Source organism: Bos grunniens, chromosome 7, assembly GCF_055505025.1.
Source record: "Bos grunniens cultivar Pamir isolate PY7600 chromosome 7, Bosgru_T2T1.0, whole genome shotgun sequence".
Lineage (NCBI taxonomy): Eukaryota > Metazoa > Chordata > Mammalia > Artiodactyla > Bovidae > Bos > Bos grunniens.
Genome location: NC_141171.1, coordinates 97,948,063 through 97,969,690, shown reverse-complemented (window position 1 = coordinate 97,969,690; position 21,628 = coordinate 97,948,063). Strand labels below are relative to the sequence as shown.

General features: G+C 37.8%; 1 long non-coding RNA gene across 1 annotated transcript in view; it reads right to left on the bottom strand.

Moving 5' to 3' along the window:
* Positions 1 to 21,628, bottom strand: part of LOC147370020 (uncharacterized) — a 160,704-nt gene that overhangs the window by 2,203 nt on the left and 136,873 nt on the right. Inside the window, exon 3 of the long non-coding RNA XR_015168311.1 lies at positions 3,853 to 3,970. This is a non-coding gene — a long non-coding RNA (uncharacterized LOC147370020). The remainder of the gene's footprint in view (positions 1 to 3,852; positions 3,971 to 21,628) is intronic.

The following is a 21,628-nucleotide window of genomic DNA, read 5'->3' as shown; positions in this document are numbered from 1 at the left end:
ACTGTTTCTGTTGTTTCTCCATCTATTTGCCATGAAGTGATGGGACTGGATGCCATGATCTTAGTTTTTTGAATGAGTTTTAAGCCAACTTTTTCACTCTCCTCTTTCACCTTCATCAAGAGGCTCTTTAGTTCCTCTTTGCTTTCTGCCATAAGGGTGGTGTCATCTGCATATCTGAGGTTATTGATATCATGAAAGAATATGGAAATTGTATTCTGTTCAACTTGAAAATAAAAGAGTGATTGAAGGACTTCCCTGGTGGTCCAGTGGTTAAGACTCTGCCTTTCAATGCAGGGGGTGCAGGTTCAATCAATCCCTGATCAGGGAACTTAGATCCTACATGTCATGGGGTAAGGCCGAAAAGTAAAAATAAAGTAAAATAAAATACAAGAGTGATTTATGCACCTCATTGAGAAGAATAGTAGGAGGATGTTTGAGAAGGGAGATTCAGTGTTGTCAGATTTTTAAACTCTCTACACTTGTACGGACATACAGAATGGAACAACTGCGTTTCACATCTGGAGGCACCGTTCACATCTCAGTTTGTGTGAACGTTGTCCCATGAGGTTAATGTGGTGTGCAGTCTAAGCCTCATGGCTGCGCATGGAGGTCATGCCTTAGAGTCTCTTTTATATTACCTTAACAATAATGATAATGATGAAAGGATAATTCTTCTCTGGTCCAGTAGATTTTAGCTTATTCTCAGTGAGGTATAAACAAATTAGGTAGGAAATCTCTAAAGGACTGCGCCCCAGACACGGCAAGGAAAGCTGTTGGAAGGGCTGGTGGCTTGTAAAAATAACTGAGGGAGGCAAAGGAGATGTGTGGGCCTGGAAGGAGAAGAAACAATACTGCCTGTGCCAAAATAGCGACAGCTGTGGCATTCCAGGGGTTTTTGCGATGGATGAGAGTACTCAAAACCAGGCTAGTTCAGTATCTTCAATTATGGGTGGGGGGAGGCCTTAATGATTAGCTGCCGGTCCTTCTTGACCAGATCAACAGATACACATTGTTCACTAATTATTTTTAGATCTATTCTCCCCCAACCCTTCTCCACAATTCTGACATTTCATATTGAAACACGGGCGAGAATAAATTCATTTACCTATAGTCGGCTAGATTGGTTTTTCCTACTCAGCTTTCAGCTTTGGTATGAAGATGAGGGAAGAAAAAAAGCTTAAACAGATTTGCTTTGATGTTTATGCAATGATGGCAGTGTAAATTCAAGATGTAAAATATCAACCTTAAATAAGCAACTTAAAATGTAACATAATGTAGAATTTTCCGTTTGCAAAATGTCCAAGACTAGCAGACTCTGGTTTATGAAAATTTTGTTTGTCTTATTTTTCTTCTGTGGTTCAGACTAAGTCCCTGCTTATGGTTTAGTTTTTTTAAAAGATCTTGCTACTGGAATCTGTTCAGTAATGTCAATTCCAATGGCTTCTCTTCCCCCATACAATGTTCCCACAAAGACTACTGAGGGAAACACGTTCAGAATGCAGGTGTAGGGTCACATTTCGTGTGTAGTGGGGTCAGATTATTGCACGTCTTAGCTGTATTTCTTCATATAAAAGTTATATCATACAAAATCCTATTTATTTTGCTTGATGATACATGTAAGATGGACCTTTTGGTTACTGTAGATTTAAACTACCCAATATATGTATTTCAGTTGCTTTCCCAGGGAAGATGATGCTTTTTTATAGGACAGACCACATTTACTCTTTAGTTCTATTTGCTGTTCTGTTACCAGGATGATATGTGTGTGAGACAGCAGGGTTCATGTGAGTCTAGAATTCCTGGCATTACTCTCAGTATCATTCCGTCTGACAGATGACCTCAATTCCCTTTGGCTCTACGACTTTTAGAACTTTGGGTTTCACCTAACTGCTGTTCTAGCTCAGTGGTTCCTTCACTTTGAACTTAAGACATCTGTAATACTTGGCTACATGTATTCTTGGATACACTATCCATCACTGTCTGTCTCATGGTTTTATGTTATTCTCTGTCACTTCTTTTTTCTATTCATAGGCCCCACCCTAGCCTGTGCTTAGATTTCTTTGTTAGAGTTTAAGATTTCACATATTGAGAAATTTATCAGGATATAATTTTAATGGCAGTTAGGGTCAGGGAACTAGCCCAATTCTTTCCCGTCTAATCTGTGTTTCTGAAAAGAAAAGTAACTGCTCTCCTTAGCTGGAGCTTTCTTACTACTTGAAATAAGTGTAATAACAATGCAGACTATGCTCTGCACACCTCCGGCAACACACACGCATCCAACTCACTCTTATTAGTTCTCTAGATGGGGAATAATACTAAACATCCTATAAGAGATGACCAGAAAATCATTAGAAATGACCATTTAGAAAATAAATCAGACAGGAACAGTGGCAACAGGGACTCAGGGAGCCAGGAAAAGTGGAGAAGGAGGACCATATTTTGGCCCCAAAGAAAGCAAAATGATGTCATAGACAAATAGGAATGTTTTCTCTTTGTCTGATGTTTTCTTCTAAGAGAAGTTCAAAACAGTTTATGGGCATATATTAATAATTAGTTCTCTGCACATCCCTGTTGTTTGAACACTTAAATTGAGGCAGATGGATAATGACTGACTTATTCCAAGCACTCAGCATGTCAGTGGTTGGATTTTGTTGAGATTCCTCATTCACCATAGACCACACTGCTTCTATGTATAATTCATCTCAGCTTCATCCAAATTAGGAGCTGACATTTTTTGGTAACACAAATCATAGCTTCTTGTCAATAAAAGAACTCCACTGTGGGAAACTCAGACTGCTAGGAGGCTCAGTGTGTTGCTAACTGTTGTTTTTGTACAGGTTTAGAGAATCTAATAGTTTGCCACCTTTATGTTGGCACATGGAAACATATGTTTATTGATGAGGTTGAATTTTCTTCAACCCAGGTATTTCCTGGGCAGGCAGGAAAGGAGATCATTTTGAGGCTTTTCTCCTAGGTGACTCAACATGAATTAGCAATAAAAAGGCATTAAAAATGCTTTTGGTTCAATACTTTTTCAGTAATGATCATAGAATGGTAACGATGAACCTAGTCAACAGAACCAGGCTGTTTTATTGCAAATTTTTAAACATATTTTTGGAATTTTAAAAATCTTTTCTCTCTGAGAGTTGTCTGACCCCTCTTTCTCTTTTAATCTCCTCCTGTTTTAAGAGTGAATACCAATGATCAAAGGTTCAGTTCTGCTTCCTTAGTATGCAGAAGTCATTGATTTCAAGACAATTTCAGATCCAGCTGAGACAGGCAGAGGTGAAGGGAAAACAAGATCCAGAGAGGACCAAGTGATTGAAAATGTATATGAACTTTGATTCCAAACATTAACCAAGGATTTCCCTTTATACAACATAAAAAGCAAATGTATCACATTTTGACATGGGTAGAAACTGCACAAGTCCTGAATACTGAAAATTCTAGCTAGACATGGTCCAGATGCCATATAACTTTGCTGCATTATATTTTCTACTACATATAATCTCTAAAGAAATTTGGCTGGTTCATTATTAACAATATTAATGATTTTTTTCCCCCACAGAATAGCTTTTTATGTTATAGCCTGAGAAATATATATGGATGAGTTTTATTTAAATTTAGGAGTCTTTATAGACCTTGCTAATACTTATACTTGTTTTAATTTATTAAAAAATCATTTCAGTAAAATGGAACTAAAATAGTGATGGTTTAATAATGTTTGGAGTTTTAATAAGACACAGACTTTAGTCAGAATTCTTAATGAATGGGAGTTTTAAAATATCTTCCTGGAAAGAATCAAATCAACAAAACTGCTATTAAGAAGTAATATTTTAAAAACCAACTTACAAGGCAAAAATCAAGATGCTTGTCTTGATCAGCACACATCCAGTACTTGTCTTCTGAATCTTCTACATCTGTCATTCTCTCTAAAATCATTGATGTTGACAAACATAACTCTGAAGGCCTGGAACATACAAAATCAAAAGAAAGATTAGATGATACATATATTCTACTGACTAAAGCAATATGAATATTAATATACTTTTTAAAGACTTCAAATAAAATTGTTGAAAAAAAGAGAGGGGTTTAGGTTAAGACTAAGATAATCAGAGAATTCAGCAGCTATCATCATCCATGACATCAGCTCAGTTCAGTTCAGTTGCTCAGTCGTGTCCTACTCTTTTCAACCCCATGGACTACCAGGCCATGGGCCTGGCCTCCCTGTCCATCACCAACTCCTGGAGTTCACTCAAACTCATGTCCATCAAGTCAGTGATGCCATCCAACCATCTCATCCTCTGTCGTCCCCTTCTCCTTCTGCCTTCAATCTTTCCCAGCCTCAGGGTCTTTTCAAATGAGTCAGCTCTTCGCATCAGGGGGCCAAAGTATTGGAGTTTCAGCTTCAGCATCAGTCCTTCCAATGAACACCCAGGACTGATATCCTTTAGGATGGACTGGTTGGATTTTCTTGCAGTCCAAGGGACTCTCAAGAGTCTTCTCCAACACCACAGTTCAAAAGCATCAATTCTTTGGTGCTCAGCTTTCTTCATAGTCCAACTCTCACATCCATACATGACCACTGGAAAAACCATAGCCTTGACTAGACAGACCTTTGTTGGCAAAGTAATGTCTCTGCTTTTGAATATGCTATCTAGGTTGGTCATAACTTTCCTTCCAAGGAGTAAGCGTCTTTTAATCTCATGGCTGCAGTCACCATCTGCAGTGATTTTGGAACCCCCCAAAATAAAGTCAGTCACTGTTTCCCCATCTATTTCCCATAAAGTGATGGGACCAGATGCCATCATAATTTTCTGAATGTTGACCTAAACAGAAGGACAAACTGAGGTATAGCATTTTCCAAAATTATTTTTTGACTCTCTAATTTATTATACTTATAGTTATGACAAATCAATAAAATGGACTTGTCTATTTCTTGTAGTATTATACAAGTGTTCCAAAATGGTACCAGCTAACAGCAATAAAAAAAAATTCACTTGGGGTCATCTGTTATATTACTAATAGAGTGAAATTAACATTCAAAATCTATCTTTGTTAGAACCTTTTCCCAGAGCCATTGGGAACGCCCTCATTCTAACATCTAAATATATATTAAAGACCATATGTCAAAGAGTCAAGGTCTAATGCTATATATTATTTATTACACTGGAATTTTACTATTGCTGAATTGAGAAGTTTGGGACTTGAATATATTTGTTGGTGGTGCAGAAGTTATTGTTGAATTCACATCAAAATTATAGTGAAAACATCTAATTACTCACAGATAAAGGTTAAATGGCTCACATATTTTCAGAGATGACTGATAAATATAATCCATCTAACCATCCACAATTTTATCCATCTATTCAGTACTGAGAGTTTACTTTCTATATACTTCAATATTGATATGTACATTCTAATATCAAGAGGATTATAAGTGCTATGATAAACATTCAATGTTATTTTACCAAATTTGCTTTATGCTCACTTTGATGTGAAGAGCTGACTCATTTGAAAAGACTCTGATGCTGGGAAAGATTGAAGGAAGGAGGAGAAGGGGATGACAGAGGATGAGATGGTTGGATGGCATCACCAACTCGATGGACATGAGTTTGGGTAAACTCCGGGAATTGGCGATGGACAGGGAGGCCTGGTGCTGCAGTCCATGGGGTAGCAAAGAGTCGGACACGACTGAGTGACTGAACTGAACTGAACTGTGCTAGGCACTGGACTTAGAATTAGGCGTGTAATAAGAAGCAAACAAAAACAGACAGATAAAAGGCAAAAAACTTCAAATTCACCTTTGAGGAAGTACTAACAGAGATCTGAAGCAAGAGATTATCTGCAGTGGGCCATGACATGAGTTATTCATCCAAATACATGTATGATTTTTTCTATTAATTAGATAAAACATAAATTATTCTACTTTGTACAGTTGAGGAGAAGTCCTCAAAACAACGTCATGATTTAAGAATTGTTTCTGTGGCCTTCAATCAGTTCAGTTCAGTTCTGTAGCTTAGTCATGTCTGATTATTTGCAGCCCCACTGACTGCACCACCCCAGGCTTCCTTGTCCATCACCAACTCCTGGAGCTTGCTCAAACTCATGTCTATCGAGTTGGTGATGCCATCCAACCATCTCATCCTCTGTTGTCCCCTTCTCCCCCTGCCTTCAATCTTTCCCAGCATCAGAGTCTTTTCAAATGAGTCCACTCTTCGCATTGGGTGGCCAAAGTATTAGAGCTTCAGCTTCAGCATCAGTCCTTCCAATGAATATTCAGGACTGATTTCCTTTAGGATTGACTGCTTTGATCTCCTTGCAGCCCAATGGACTCTCTAAAGTCTTCTCCAACACCACAGGTCAAAAGCATCAATTCTTCAGTGCTCAGCTTTCTTTATGGTCCAACTCTCACATCCATATGTGACTACTGGAAAAACCATAGCTTGACTAGAGGAAACTTTGTTGGCAGAGTAATGTCTCTGCTTTTTAATATGTTGTCTAGGTTTGTCATAGCTTTTCTTCCAAGGAGCAAGTGTTTTTTAATTTCATGGCTGCAGTCACAATCTGCAGTGATTTTGGAGCCCAAGAAAATAAAGTCTCTCACTGTTTCCACTGTTTCCCCACCTATTTGCCATGAAATGATGGGACTGGATGTCGCGATCTTAGTTTTTTGAATGTTGAGTTTTAAGCCAACTTTTTCACTCTCTTCTTTCACTTTCACTTTTCTGTGGCCTTAATTAAGCAAAATAATTTTGGTAGTTTGGTAGATACAGAGGAAATCCTCCATAAATTGACTGTTTCCACAATTTTATTAAGCACTCCATGGGGAAAGAGATGAGAAGGTGTGTAGGCAGAGAGATGAGTATCAGTTACATCTCAAAATGCCTAACGAAGCAGCATTTTAGCCAGATAATAGCTGATGACTCTCTTTTCCAAGATGTTTTACATTGCTAAAATATGACTTCATTGTTAACATTGATTTTAAATTACACAGGACAATATGATACATTAATATCAAAGGGAAAGTACTGGTAATTATTTTTGTGGGTCTTCTTTACACTCATAATTAAAGATTTATGAGTTGTAATTAAAGTAAAATATAAAATTGTTTACTGGTAGGTCAAGTTGTCATTGCCTTTTGTATTTTACCACAAAGTATATTGATCATTTCATAAAATATTTAAAAGCTGAAAGCTTCAAATAATTTTTATTTTGCCAGCATGAGCAAATATGATATCAACCTTGAAGTTATAATCATAGTTTTACAAGTTAAACAGGCAAATCAAATTAATAAATATGTGTATAAAAGCATTTTGTATATAAACAATCTAATCTGTATACTAAGCACAAGTCAGTATAAATTTTTTTTATATTGACAAAGGATTTTCAAGTGGCCATGGATCCAAGATCAATAAAATTTTGTTTTGTTATGGTGCTCTTCTCTTTGCTATTTGTCTATGAGGTGTAGCTACCATCAAAATGGGAAGTTCAGTTCAGTTCAGTTGCTCAGTTGTGTCCGACTCTTTGTGACCCCATGAATTGCAGCACGCCAGGCCTCCCTGTCCATCACCAACTCCCAGAGTTCACTCAGACTCACGTCCATCGAGTCAGTGATGCCATCCAGCCATCTCATCCTCTGTCGTCCCCTTCTTCTCCTGCCCCCAATCCCTCCAAGCATCAGAGTCTTTGCCAATGAGTCAGTTCTTCGCATGAGGTGGCCAAAGTACTGGAGTTTCAGCTTTAGCATCATTCCTTCCAAAGAAATCCCAGGGCTGATCTCCTTCAGAATGGACTGCTTGGATCCCCTTGCATTCCAAGGGACTCTCAAGAGTCTTCTCCAACACCACAGTTCAAAAGCATCAATTCTTTGTCACTCAGCTTTCTTCACAGTCCAACTCTCACATCCATACATGACCACTGGAAAAACCATAGCCTTGACTAGACGGACCTTTGTTGGCAAAGTAATGTCTCTGCTTTTGAATATGCTATCTAGGTTGGTCATAACTTTCCTTCCAAGGAGTAAGTGTCTTTTAATTTCATGGCTGCAGTCACCATCTGCAGTGATTTTGGAGCCCCCCCAAAATAAAGTGTGACACTGTTTCCACTGTTTCCCCATCTATTTCCCATGAAGTGATGGGACCAGATGCCATGATCTTCGTTTTCTGAATGTTGAGCTTTAAGCCAACTTTTTCACTCTCCTCTTTCACCTTGATCAAGAGGCTTTTTAGTTCCTCTTCACTTTCTGCCATAAGGGTGGTGTCATCTGCGTATCTGAGGTTATTGATATTTCTCCTGGCAATCTTGATTCCAGCTTGTGTTTCTTCCAGCCCAGCGTTTCTCATGATGTACTCTGCATATAAGTTAAATAAGCAGGGTGACAATATACAGCCTTGACGTACTCCTTTTCCTATTTGGAACCAGTCTGTTGTTCCATGTCCAGTTCTAACTGTTGCTTCCTCACCTGCAAACAGATTTCTCAAGAGGCAGGTCAAGTGGTCTGGTATTCCCATCTCTTTCAGAATTTTCCACAGTCAAAGGCTTTGGCATAGTCAGTAAAGCAGAAATAGATGTTTTTCTGGAACTCTCTTGCTTTTTCCATGATCCAGCGGATGTTGGCTATTTGATCTCTGGTTCCTCTGCCTTTTCTAAAACCAGCTTGAACAACTGGAAGTTCACGGTTCATGTATTGCTGAAGCCTGGCTTGGAGAATTTTGAGCATTACTTTACTAGTGTGTGAGATGAGTGCAATTGTGCAGTAGTTTGAGCATTCTTTGGCATTGCCTTTCTTTGGGATTGGAATGAAAACTGACCTTTTCCAGTCCTGTGGCCACTGCTGAGTTTTCCAAATTTGCTGGCAAATTGAACGCAGCACTTTCACAGCATCATCTTTCAGAATTTGAAATAGCTCAACTGGAATTCCATCACCTCCACTAGCTTTGTTTGTAGTGATGCTTTCTAAGGCCCACTTGACTTCACATTCCAGGATGTCTGGCTCTAGGTCAGTGATCACACCATCGTGATTATCTGGGTCGTGAAGATCTTTTTTGTATAGTTCTTCTGTGTATTCTTGCCACCTCTTCTTAATATCTTCTGCTTCTGTTAGGTCCATACCATTTCTGTTCTTTATCGAGCCCATCTTTGCATGAAATGGGAAGACTAACATGTAAATCTTGAAAATAATGCATACAAAATTAATATGAAACCAAGTATATCATGCAGTGGAAAAAATAGTGGGTTCATTTACACTTGGTACTAAATGATTATTGTGATGGTAAAACTTGCCCTCAGTTTCTCCATTTGTAAAATAAGGAGTTTATAATATCCTATGTCTGTTTGATAAATGTTATCTTGCAAATATGGCATAAAATCAGGAATATAACTGTAGGATTATAAGGTCTACCTAAATTTCTTTTATTTGGTCTTAACCCATAAATGATGACTATTAAACTTTTGTCCAAAATTTTCTACATATGCTTTTATAGCAGCCTAAGCAACATAGATCATCTTATTAGACTTTACTTGGAAATACAAACATTTCTTGAAAGGACTAGATGTGCGTATAGCAAGTATTCTGTAAGAAAAATTACCCCTGACATTCCGTAATTTTGTCTGAATGCTTGGTGGACACTGTATTCAATAAAATCATAATTAAGCAGCTGCAGCATAAAAGCAGAGGGAAGAATTTTGTCATTTATGATTATTCCTGGTGCTACTCATCTCAATTGCTTTTTCATATAAAGAGGCATCTGTGGAATGGATGTATCTAAGACCCAATCTATCAGAAGTTCTTGAACATTTTGTGAAGTGCTAATTTTTATTTCCATGAAGATTTGAAATCTTTTTTCAGAGGAATAAGAAGGGAGGCAGGTAAGAAAGTCTTGAGTAGAAAGGTGTACAAGGTGTCCTCGTGGGTTATCTCTCTGTCTACTGGTAAATGACACCAAGAATGGCATCTGACTGGAGATCAGCCCAATAAGTCTTCAAGATCTTCCAGCAGAATGCGATTACTTGTTGGAAACTCTTGTCCCATGCAATGGCTGTACCATATTTTTGGCAATAATACTTTATTTCTAATGTGATATATATAAGGTCTTTGTTGAACACATTTTGTTAAATACATATTAAACAATACAAATCTGGAAAATTCACCTTTTCTTCCTCCCTCCCGTCCTTCCTTCATTCCTTCCTTTCTTCTACTATCATTTATTGAGACCCTATCATGTCCAAGAAATACCGAGTTATAAAGCATTCAGAAAGATCTAGCAGACACAGTTCTTGTCTTGAAGGGGGTATGGGTATGCAAATACCCGTGGCATGAAGCAGGCCATTCATTTCCACTAAATTAGTGCAAAGCACCATGAGGATTCAAAAGTTAGCCTCTAACCATTAGAGGGATCCTTTCTAATTGTAGTCAGCATGAATTAGTTCTCCAAGGAGTCCTTATTCCCTTTAGTGGACCAAGGCATTTAGAAAACAAGATTTGATATGGGATGCTGCTGCTTATTCCTGGTACCCTTCAGTGGCAAGAGTTAGGGAATATATGTATGAATATAAATAGATATTTTATATGTATATATATATGCTCATTAACATAGTTTCATCTCTATTTTTAAATCTATGTATGTAGGTATATATCAGTTTATACCAATACCTCTAATTCAAATTCAAACTATAGGCTTCATTCTAGATTTCTCACTTTTCTTGTAACTTCTTCCCCTAACACTGAGGAACCTGGCTCCTATTATCTATTAATATTATTACATTGGTTCCCCTTACTTGTAACTGTTCTCCCTTTGAGAGTCCTGGCCCCTTCCACTCACAGAGGTTTTCTTCATCTTTCTTCACCACGCCCTGACATTCTATACCAGCTATCCTATCCCATGATGTATCCCTACTCACCCTGGTCGGACCACAATACCCTGCATCATCTAGTCAGCTGCCTATGTAGGTTGCTCAGTAAATATCTGATTGACTACTGTATCTCCATAGCACAATGTTTGGGGTTTTCACAGAACAGTGTATTGTCAAGGAACAAAAATGCTAACAACATTAGGCTTTACCTCTGTGTTAAAATTGCATTATGTTAGTGTGAAACTCAAGTCCAGTTATTTCATTCCAGATAGTAGAAATGAAGTCTGCAAATATATTTTGGATGATGAGGTTTGAAAGGGCTCAAAATCAATGAAGAAGGAAAAGGATTTTTCTGCTGACATTTTAAACTAATTCATTTAATGATTTAATTCTCCCTGGCTTGTAAAAGAAAAATAGATGCAGTGTTTGAAGATACAATGTAGAAGCATGCAAAGGACACAGAGAGAAGAGATTGAAAAAATTCTATGGTACTTCCTGGCCATAACTCCACATACAAGTAGAAAGGGGCAATAAATGAGAAACATTTTCATCTTAATTAATCTTGTAGAGTTTAAGCATGGGCAAAAGTGCTCTGCTACAAAAAAGATAGGAAATTAAGGTGTATGAAAAATATTTGTATATGACATATTTATTTAACTAAATTATAACTTGGAAGATAAGACCTAACTTAGGTTGCAATCACATACTAATAGCAATTAACCAGCAACTGTAAACCAGAGTAAGATCGGGCAGTTTATGTTATTGGTGGAATACCAATGACTTGGTAATGGCCAATAGATTCATGACAACTCATGTGGGTAAGGGATTCTAGAATTGCAGTTCTTTCATGGGTGTGTCCATTTTGCCTTCTTCCTTTCTCTGACAGTTTACATGGAGCATGATTATTAGTAACATCCTTTTTGATTTTGGAGTGTTCCAGCTTGAATGATTAATTGTATGGTCATCCTAACTTCAGACTGATTTGGAGAGTTCATCAAAGTCGAAGAATCTCAACTCTTATTTGTTATTCTGACCTGAAGGAAAGAAGGCAATTTTAAATAAATTCAAAGCCATATAGGGCTAGCTCCTCTCTGGACTATATATGAATGCAAATTGGACCAATCAGTGGCATTTTACACCAGCTGTAACTTCTGGGTGGTCTTCAAAGAAAACCCCATTTAGAGTGTATTTCAATGATGCAAGGGAAATTTCACAAACTGCTAAAATGAGGCTGGGAGGTCTGCATTTGAAAGAAGGGGTTTCAATTACTATATTATGGACAGCAGGAGAAAAGCTTTGCTATAGCTGTCACCGGAAACTTCAGCCACTAGTTACTTCATCAATATGCTTTGTTCATAGCATTCTACTACTTCCCCATAATATCTAGATGAATTCTGAATACCATGTTATTCAAGGTGGTGTCATGGATTAAAAATGTAATTTAGAACTCCTTCTCCCCAGTGTTCTATGTTAACAAAATATGCTGTCAATGCTGTCTTTTGTGAAATGAAGGGAAAATAAGCATTAACAGGATTTCATACTTCAGTTGTGTGATTCAATACTAATACGGTATGTTCAGGTGTAAAATTATTAGTAATATAATACTTTCACATTGAGTATTAAGATAGGAATGGGATTTATGTCTGTCAAGATTAATTGAAAAATTCAAGACTTGATTGTGAAATTAAAAGTTTTAAAGACCACCTTGTTTGCACAAATTCTCCAAGAGAAAAAAATCCAATGTTTATGAACACAGATGCCACACACGTACAACACTTGATCATAAAGACACTGAGAAATCTTTAATCCATCTTGGATGAGGTGATGGAAAACATGATGCTGTGTCAAGATATGGAGAATAAAAATTAGTACAAAAGACTAGAGAAAGAAAAATAAAACCAGGAAGAAAGAAAATATTGTGGTTGCAAGTCTCCAAAGATGAAATAAAAAAGAAGGAAGCCACCAAGAAATCCAAAGGCCACTCCTCCAATAAAATGGTAATACAAAATTTACATTTTCTGATTTACAGAGAACTAACTTCTCAAGAGAGAGCTTTGGAAATAGGCTTTAGGCTCCCACCTCCATTTTGATCATTCCTTTGGGATATAGAGAAATAGGCGATGGGTTGATAGTCATCAAGGGTTACATGATACAAGCTTTGCCTACTACCTAAAACTTGTCAGTTCTTTCAGCAAGTTGGAGTTTTAGAGACAAATAGAATGACTGGTTTGGGTATTGCTTGACTCTATTTCTTTCTTTTTTTTTTTTTTTTACCAAAAATAAGTCATTTTGCTAAATACTAAACAGAACTTTTAAACTAGACACTTGTTTATGTCTTGGCAAACCACAAATAAGAGCTGGTAATACCCTCATTAAACACATCATGTCTTTCTGTCCCATGCGTTTGGACTCTAGCAGTGAATTACTCTCAGAAGTTATCCTGTAAGATGGGAGTGTCTTTGTTTACATCCCCTGTTCACAGAGTTTAGAATCACAGGATTTTAGAGGAGAGGATTGCTAAAATACCCCTAGTCCAGAAGTATTTGCCCACATAGTATTCATTCCATGGCTTCATGGATCCACAATCTCCCACGGTTTGAGAAAACATGGAAGCCTTATTAACTTGGCTTGTGAGACAGACTGAAGGGTAGTGGAATATGCTACTTCCAAATCTGCCTCTTTAATAAATTTAATAAATCTGCCCCATATAAATTCTTTTGAGGCAAAGGCAGATGTAGGAAACCGTCCAAAAACCCAAATTTCCCTTTTATAAAGGACATTTCCATCTGTAAAGGTATCTATCTCCCTCTTCTATACCAGGAAGAGGACTCTTAGCAACTCTTATCAATGGAGAAGGCACTAATTTAAATTTGTAGAAGAAAACTTTATTAAACAATCCTTGCTACTATACTTTTTCTAGATTCCTTCCCTTAGCTTGCTTTCCCTGTCCAAAAGCTTAAACCTTTTTCCTTTGTTCAGCTGGAGATAGAATACAAACCCAAGTTCTAACCAGCCCTTTGGTTTACTCATCACTGGGTGTCTTTGTAATTTGTGAATCATACTTGGATGCACCGATTGATAAACTTGTTTGTTTTTCTCTATCTTTTGACAGCCTAATTTATAGGATCTTGACCGGAGAACCTTAGAGGGTAGAGGAAAAAGTGGGTAGAGGAAAAATATATTTTTCCTTTTCTACAAGGTTACTATTATTTACTTCTCCATACATACCTAACAAAGTATCAGCAAAAGCTAATGATATCTTCTCACCCAAAGAACAAACTATTTTGTTTGGCAGCAAAATCAAGCTCTTTGCTACATAATAGTTATTCTGGCAGCTCTGTGAAGAGTATAGGCCTGGTAGTAGTATAGGTAAGAGGTGTTTTATAGATATGGTAATATTATTTTTTAATTGAAGTATAGTTGAGTTATAATATTACATTAATTTCAAGTATAACACAGTGGAAATAATATTTAAAAATTCCATTTCCCTTCAAATACTGATAGGCCCTAAAACACCTTATTTTGAATGATTAAAGTACATAATTATAAGCCCAAACTGGTATTTCAAAGAAAGGACAGAAAAACTAAGCAATTTCAGCATATTTTTTTTCTTTGATTAAATCTACAAACCAAAGTAACAATATTTATATACAAATATATATCCTGTTTGTTTACTCTCTTAATGCTGAATAATCACTGGGGACTATCAGAGACCAAGAAGTGTATGAAGATAAAATGAAACAAGCAGTTTGATCATTGATGGCTTCCTTCTTTCTCTCCTCATCCTTTAACCACTAGTTCTTAAAATGTTAACAAATTAGAGATACCAAGGAAATATTTCATGCAAAGATGGGGACAATAAAGGACAGAAATGGTATGGACCTAACAGACGCAGAAGATATTAAGAAGAGGTGGCAAGAATACACAGAAGAACTGTACAAAAAAGATCTTCACAACCCAGATAATCACAATGGTGTGATGACTGACATAGAGCCAGACATCCTGGAATGCAAAGTCAATGGGCCTTCAGTTCAGTTCAGTTCAGTCAGTCAGTCATGTCTGACGTTTTGTGACCCCATGGTCTACAGCACGCTAGGCCTCCCTGTCTATCACCAACTCCTGGAGTTTACCCTGACTCATGTCCATAAGTAGGTGATGCCATCCAACCATCTCATCCTCTGTCATCCCCTTCTTCTCCTGCCCTCAATCTTTCCCAGCATCAGGGCCTTTTCAAATGAGTCAGCTCCTTGCATCAGGTGGCCAAAGTACTGGAGTTTCAGCTTCAACATCAGTCCTTCCAATGAACACCCAGGACTGATCTTTAGGATGGACTGGTTGGATCTCCTTGCAGTCCAAGGGACTCGCAAGAGTCTTCTCCAACACCACAGTTAAAAGCATCAATTCTTCTGTGCTCAGCTTTCTTCACAGTTCAACTCTCACATCCATACATTACTACTGGAAAAACCATAGCCTTGTCTAGATGGACCTTTGTTGGCAAAGTAATGTCTCTGCTTTTGAATATGCTGTCTAGGTTGGTCATAACTTTTCTTCCAAGGAATAAGCGTCTTTTAATTTCATGGCTGCAGTCACCATCTGCAGTGATTTTGGAGCCCAGAAAAATAAAGTCAGCCGCTGTTTCCACTGTTCCCCATCTATTTGCCATGAAGTGATGGGACCGGATGCCATGATCTTAGTTTTCTATATGCTGAGTTTTAAGCCAAGTTTTTCACTCTCCTCTTTCACTTTCATCAAGAGGCTCTTTAGTATTTCTTCACTTTCTGCCATAAGGGTGGGGTTATCTGCATATCTGAGGTTATTGATATTTCTCCCGGCAATCTTGATTTCAGCTTGTGCTTCCTCCAGCCCAGCGTTTCCCATGATGTACTCTGCATATAAGTTAAATAAGCAGGGTGACAATATACAGCCTTGACATACTCCTTTTCCTATTTGGAACCAGTCTGTTGGGCCTTAAGAAGCATCATTATGAAAAAAGCTCGAGGAGGGGATGGAATTCCAGCTGAGCTATATCAAATCTTAAAAGATGATGGTGTGAGAGTGCTGCAGTCAAACTGCCAGCAAATCTGGAAAACTCAGCAGTGACCACAGGGCTGGAAAAGGTCAGTTTTCATTCCAATCCCAAAGAAAGGCAATGCCAAAAATATTCAAACTACTGCACAACAGCACTCATCTCACACAATAGCAAAGAAATGCTCAAAATTCTCCAAACTAGGCTTCAGTCGTTCATGAACTGAGAACTTTCAGGAATTCAAGCTAGATTTAGTAAAGGCAGAGATCAAATTGCCAACATCCATTGGATCATAGAAAATGCAAGAGAAGTCCAGAAACATATTGACTTATCCTTTATTGACTACACTAAAGCCTTTGAAAAGATTGAGGGCAGGAGGAGAAGGGGATGACAGAGGATGAGGTGGTTGGATGGCATCACCGACTCAATGGACATGAGTTTGGGTAAACTCTGGGAGCTGGTGATGGACAGGGAGGCCTGGCATGCTGCGTGCGGTTCATGGGGTCGCAAAGAGTTGGACATGACTGAGCAACTGAACTGAACTGAAAGCCTTTGAGTGTGTGGATCACAACAGACTGTGGAAAATTCTTAAAGAGATGGAAATACCAGACCACCTTACCTGCCTCTTGAGAAATCTGTATGCAGGTCAAAAAGCAACAGTTAGAACTGGACATGGAACAACGGACTGGTTCCGAATTGGGAAAGTTCACTTGAGTTGCTCAGTTGCGTCTGACTGTTTGCAACCCCGTGGACTGCAGCCTGCCAGGCCTCCCTGTCCATCACCAACTCCTGGAGCTTGCTCAAACTAGTGTCCGGCAAGTCCGTGATGCCATCCAACCATCTCATCCTCTGTCGTCCCCTTCTCCTCCTGCCTTCAATCTTTTCCAGCATCAGGGTCTGTTCCAATGAGTCAGTTATTCACATCAGGTGGCCAAATATTGGAGTTTCAGCTTCAGCATCATTCCTTCCAATGAATATTCAGGACTGAGTTCCTTTAGGATGGACTGGCTGGATCTCCTTGCTGTCCAAGGGACTTTCAAAAGTCTTCAACACCACAGTTCAAAAGCATCAGTTCTTCAGCGATCAGCCTTCTTATGGTCCAACTCTCACATCCATACAAGACTACTGGAAAAACCATAGCTTTGACTAGACAGGCATTTGTTGGTTATGTCTCTGCTTTTTAATACGCTGTCTAGGAGTGTCAGAGCTTTTCTTCCAAAGAGCAAACAACTTTTAATTTCAAGCCTGCAGTCACCATCTGCAGTGATTTTGGAGCCCCCGAAAATAAAGTCTCTCACTGTTTCCATTGTTTCCCCATCTATTTGCCGTGAAGTAATGGGACCGGACGTCATGATCTTAGTTTTTTTAATGTTGAGTTTTAAGCCAACTTTTTCACTCTCCTCTTTCACTTTCATCAAGAGGTTCTTTTGTTACTCTTCTCTTTCTGCCATAAAAGTGGTGTCATCTGCATATCTGAGGTTATTGAAGTTTCACCCTGCAATCTTGATTTCAGCTTGTGCTTCATCCAGCCTGGCATTTTGCATGATATATTCTGAATATAAGTTAAGTAAGCAAAGTTACAATATACAGCCTTGACGTACTTCTTTCCCAAGAAGAAGTTGATGTTGGGATGTTGATTGATTTCATTTTTTCTTGAACTTTAATTTATATTTAAAACATGGCAATAAAGATCATCTCTTATCATATAAGAAGGACAAATATGCATAGAATTTGTTTTCACAAGAGGTTTTAGTACTTTGTCCTAATTTATGTGTGTTCAAATATATCATGAGTCCATAATGTCCCCCAAGCATAACTTATAATCAAAGCCTCTTATCGTATCTTCAGCCTGTTCTAGGCATATTAATTCTATTTACCCCACACACATTCAGCATTAATAAAATCATTAAGCTAAGTTAATTAATTGCCCAGATTTGACCTCCCACCCTGCCCCTTTCCATGAGGTAAAGGGGGGAACTCAGGCTCCTGGTGCCACATACTAGACCCCTCTACCTGATTTTAGGATAAAATACAAATCATAAGATAAAATAGAAGTTAGGTAATATACAGGCTAAAGTGTATCATGTATGTAATATATTATTAATAAATTAAATAAAAACTTAAAAGTCAGGAAAACAATAGTCCCTTTTAGGAAATAGTGCCAAATCTATTGATTTTATTCCAAATACAACGTGATAGGATCCACTGTTCTCTTCACCTCATTCAATTTTAATTGGGGTCTATATTGTACAAAATATCATATCAAGTGCTTAGAAAAAGTACCAGGGGGGAATTACAAATGTTTGGTAAAGCCAATATTAAATAATTCTCTGACACATAATAGGTGGTTAAGAAACAGTAGTTGAATGAATGACTGAGTTTCAAGATTTTTTCAATCTTAACTTACTTTTAAAACTTCATTTTACCCGCTTGCCTCACCTATACGCCTTCTGAGATAAGCAGGAAAGGAGCAAGTGGAAACAAAACACTCTGATTTTCTGACATAAAGAGTTATATTTTACCTCATTAGAATAATTATAAAAGATATTGCTTTTTTTTTCTAAATATAGAGGAATTTTCTACTTTTCAAGACCAGTTTTGCTTTAAAACTAATTGGACTTGCCAACCAACAAAACTAGACTACATAAATAAATTGGCCATGATATTCAGCGCTCTTTTATATTCCTGTCAAACTTGTTCATGCTATTTATGCAGCAATGTTGACTCCTCTGAGACCTCTCTGGTCACCCCATTTAAGTAAGTCCCTTACCCTGCTTCCACTGATATCCTCAAACACCTCATTATGATTTATTTTTCTTCACAAATATTTATAAAGAATTGACTTTACAAGTGTATTATAAGCATACTTGTTTGTTGTACATAGTTGCATATTTCAATAAAATATTGACTCCAGAAAGGCGGGGAGAATTTGTCTGCCTATATCTCCAATACCTAACAGTTGTGGCGCATGGTAGGTGCTCAATAAATTGTCGTTAATATACGACTCTACGTTATAGAATTTTAAAATGTTCTATAAAAATGTTATTAAATATAAGATGCTTTAAAATACACTTTAGGTTTAGAGGTCTAATCAACCATACCTTATGTTCCACCACAAAGGGGGGGAATTAACTGAGTAAAGTTTTTAGATATGTTTGATAGAGCTTTGTTTTATAAATTCAATTAGGTGTGCATATTAAACTGCTTCAACTCAAGGAGGTATCAATACAACAAATTGTAATTCTTCTCCTTTTCCCCAATCCTTTTGTGGCATGCTCTGTTGAGTTTCTCCCTCTCTTGGGCAGATCTCACAGCTTTCTGGTAACTTTCAATAGTTAAGACGCCCCAGTCTAGTCAGTTTAAACCTGTGATCCCCTCTCTCACCTTTACTGTTACTCAAGTAGGACCTATCTTTCATATTTCCACATTCTCTTTCCTTCACACCTCAGAGTAATGGGTAAAACCATTTCTTTTACTTCCTCTTTTTGCTCTCTTCCAATTCTTCTTTTGTCTGTAATTGGATTTGATAAAGGGATGGTGGGGTTAGCTCACGTAGAAATGGATTTTCCTTCCTTAGTGTGGCTATGCCCGCTTCAGTCGGGTCCAACTCTGTGTGACCCTATGGACTGTAGCCCGCCTCCTCTGTCCATGGGATTCTCCAGGCAAGAATACTGGAGTGGGTTGCCATGCCTTCCTCCAGGGGATCTTCCTGACCCAGGGATGGAAAGCACGGCATCTCCCTGTGACTTCTGAGTTGCAGACAGATTCTTTAACACTGAACCACCTGGGAAACCCTAGCTGTGGCTACTCTTGGGAGGCACTGATTGGCAATGAAAATGTTGGCCATCTCTTGAAGCATGCGTGTGAGTTCTTTAGGGAAGTCTGTGGTCTTGCTTCGATTTTCCCTAATAGTTGTAAAAGAGTTATTTAAAATCTTCAGCCACAGGAAAAATAATTTCAACATGCATGACAAAAGGTTGCTTTCCCTTATGTTTAAACAATTCTTATTAATTGATTGAAAAAATGTATCTAAATAAAAACTTTAAAAATGGGCAAAGAACTTAAAAAATTCAAAAAGATGAAATACAAATGCGTACAAACATTTGGAAATATGTAAACATATAATAGTGTTGAAAAAAAAAGTTTTTGTTTGGCCTATCAGGTTGACAGAAGTTTAAAAAAACTTGTGTATAAAATGTTTTTGAAACAACTATTCTCACACTGCTCGATGGTTCAGTGTTTCTGAGGATAAACTGGCAACTGCATTCAAAGGCCCAATGAATATGTACAGCATCTGACTGAGAAATTCAAATCCTGTAAATTTATCCCCTTCTGAAATAGTCAGAAATATGTGAAAAAATTTATATACATGAATATTAATTACGACATTTTCAATAGCAAAAATTTGCAAAAGACGAATGATAGAAGATTTATCAAATAAACTATAGAGTATGCAATGGAATATTATGAAACTGTAAAAGTGGTAATTGATGTTTACTGAACACTTGTTGTTGCCAGGCATTCTTGAAAATTTTTAATGTATGTCGACTCATTTAATTCTTGTAACCGTCCTGTAATGTAGGTACTATTATGAAAACCATTCTATAAAAGAGGAGAATGAGTGTTAAGGAGTTTAATTATCTGGCACAAGATTGCACAGCTCAGTCAATAAGACAGGTGTTCATATCTAAATAGTCCAATTTCAGAGCTTAAATATTATGAAGTACAACTTCTTCAATGTAAATAATAAAGTAATTGCCTATCTACCTGTTGACACAGATACACATATATTTAAGATATAAAGCTGAATAAAGGCAGAGGAACCAGAGATCAAATTGCCAACATCCGCTGGATCATGGAAAAAGCAAGAGAGTTCCAGAAAAACATCTATTTCTGCTTTATTGACTATGCCAAAGCCTTTGACTGTGTGGATCACAATCAACTGTGGAAAATTCTGAAAGAGTGGAAATACCAGACCACCTGATCTGCCTCTTGAGAAATCTGTATGCAGGTCAGGAAGCAACAGTTAGAACTGGACATGGAACAACAGACTGGTTCCAAATAGGAAAAGGAGTATGTCAAGGCTGTATATTGTCACCCTGCTTATTTAACTTCTATGCAGAGTAAATCATGAGAAACGCTGGACTGGAAGAAGCACAAGCTGGCATCAAGATTGCCGGGAGAAATATCAATAACCTCAGATATGCAGATGACACCACCCTTATGGCAGAAAGTGAAGAGGAACTCAAAAGCCTCTTGATGAAAGTGAAAGTGGAGAGTGAAAAAGTTGGCTTAAAGCTCAATATTCAGAAAACTAAGATCATGGCATCCGGTCCCATCACTTCATGGGAAATAGATGGGGAAACAGTGGAAAAAGTGTCAGGCTTTATTTTTTTGGGATCCAAAATCACTGCAGATGGTGACTGCAGCCATGAAATTAAGAGACGCTTACTCCTTGGAAGGAAAGTTATGACCAACCTAGATAGCATATTCAAAAGCAGAGACATAACTTTGCCAACAAAGGTCTGTCTAGTCAAGGCTATGGTTTTTCCTGTGGTCACGTATGGATGTGAGAGTTGGACTGTGAAGAAGGCTGAGTGCCGAAGAATTGATGCTTTTGAACTGTGGTGTTGGAGAAGACTCTTGAGAGTCCCTTGGACTGCAAGGAGATCCAACGAGTCCATTCTGAAGGAGATCAGCCCTGGGATTTCTTTGGAGAGAATGATGCTGAAGCTGAAACTCCAGTAC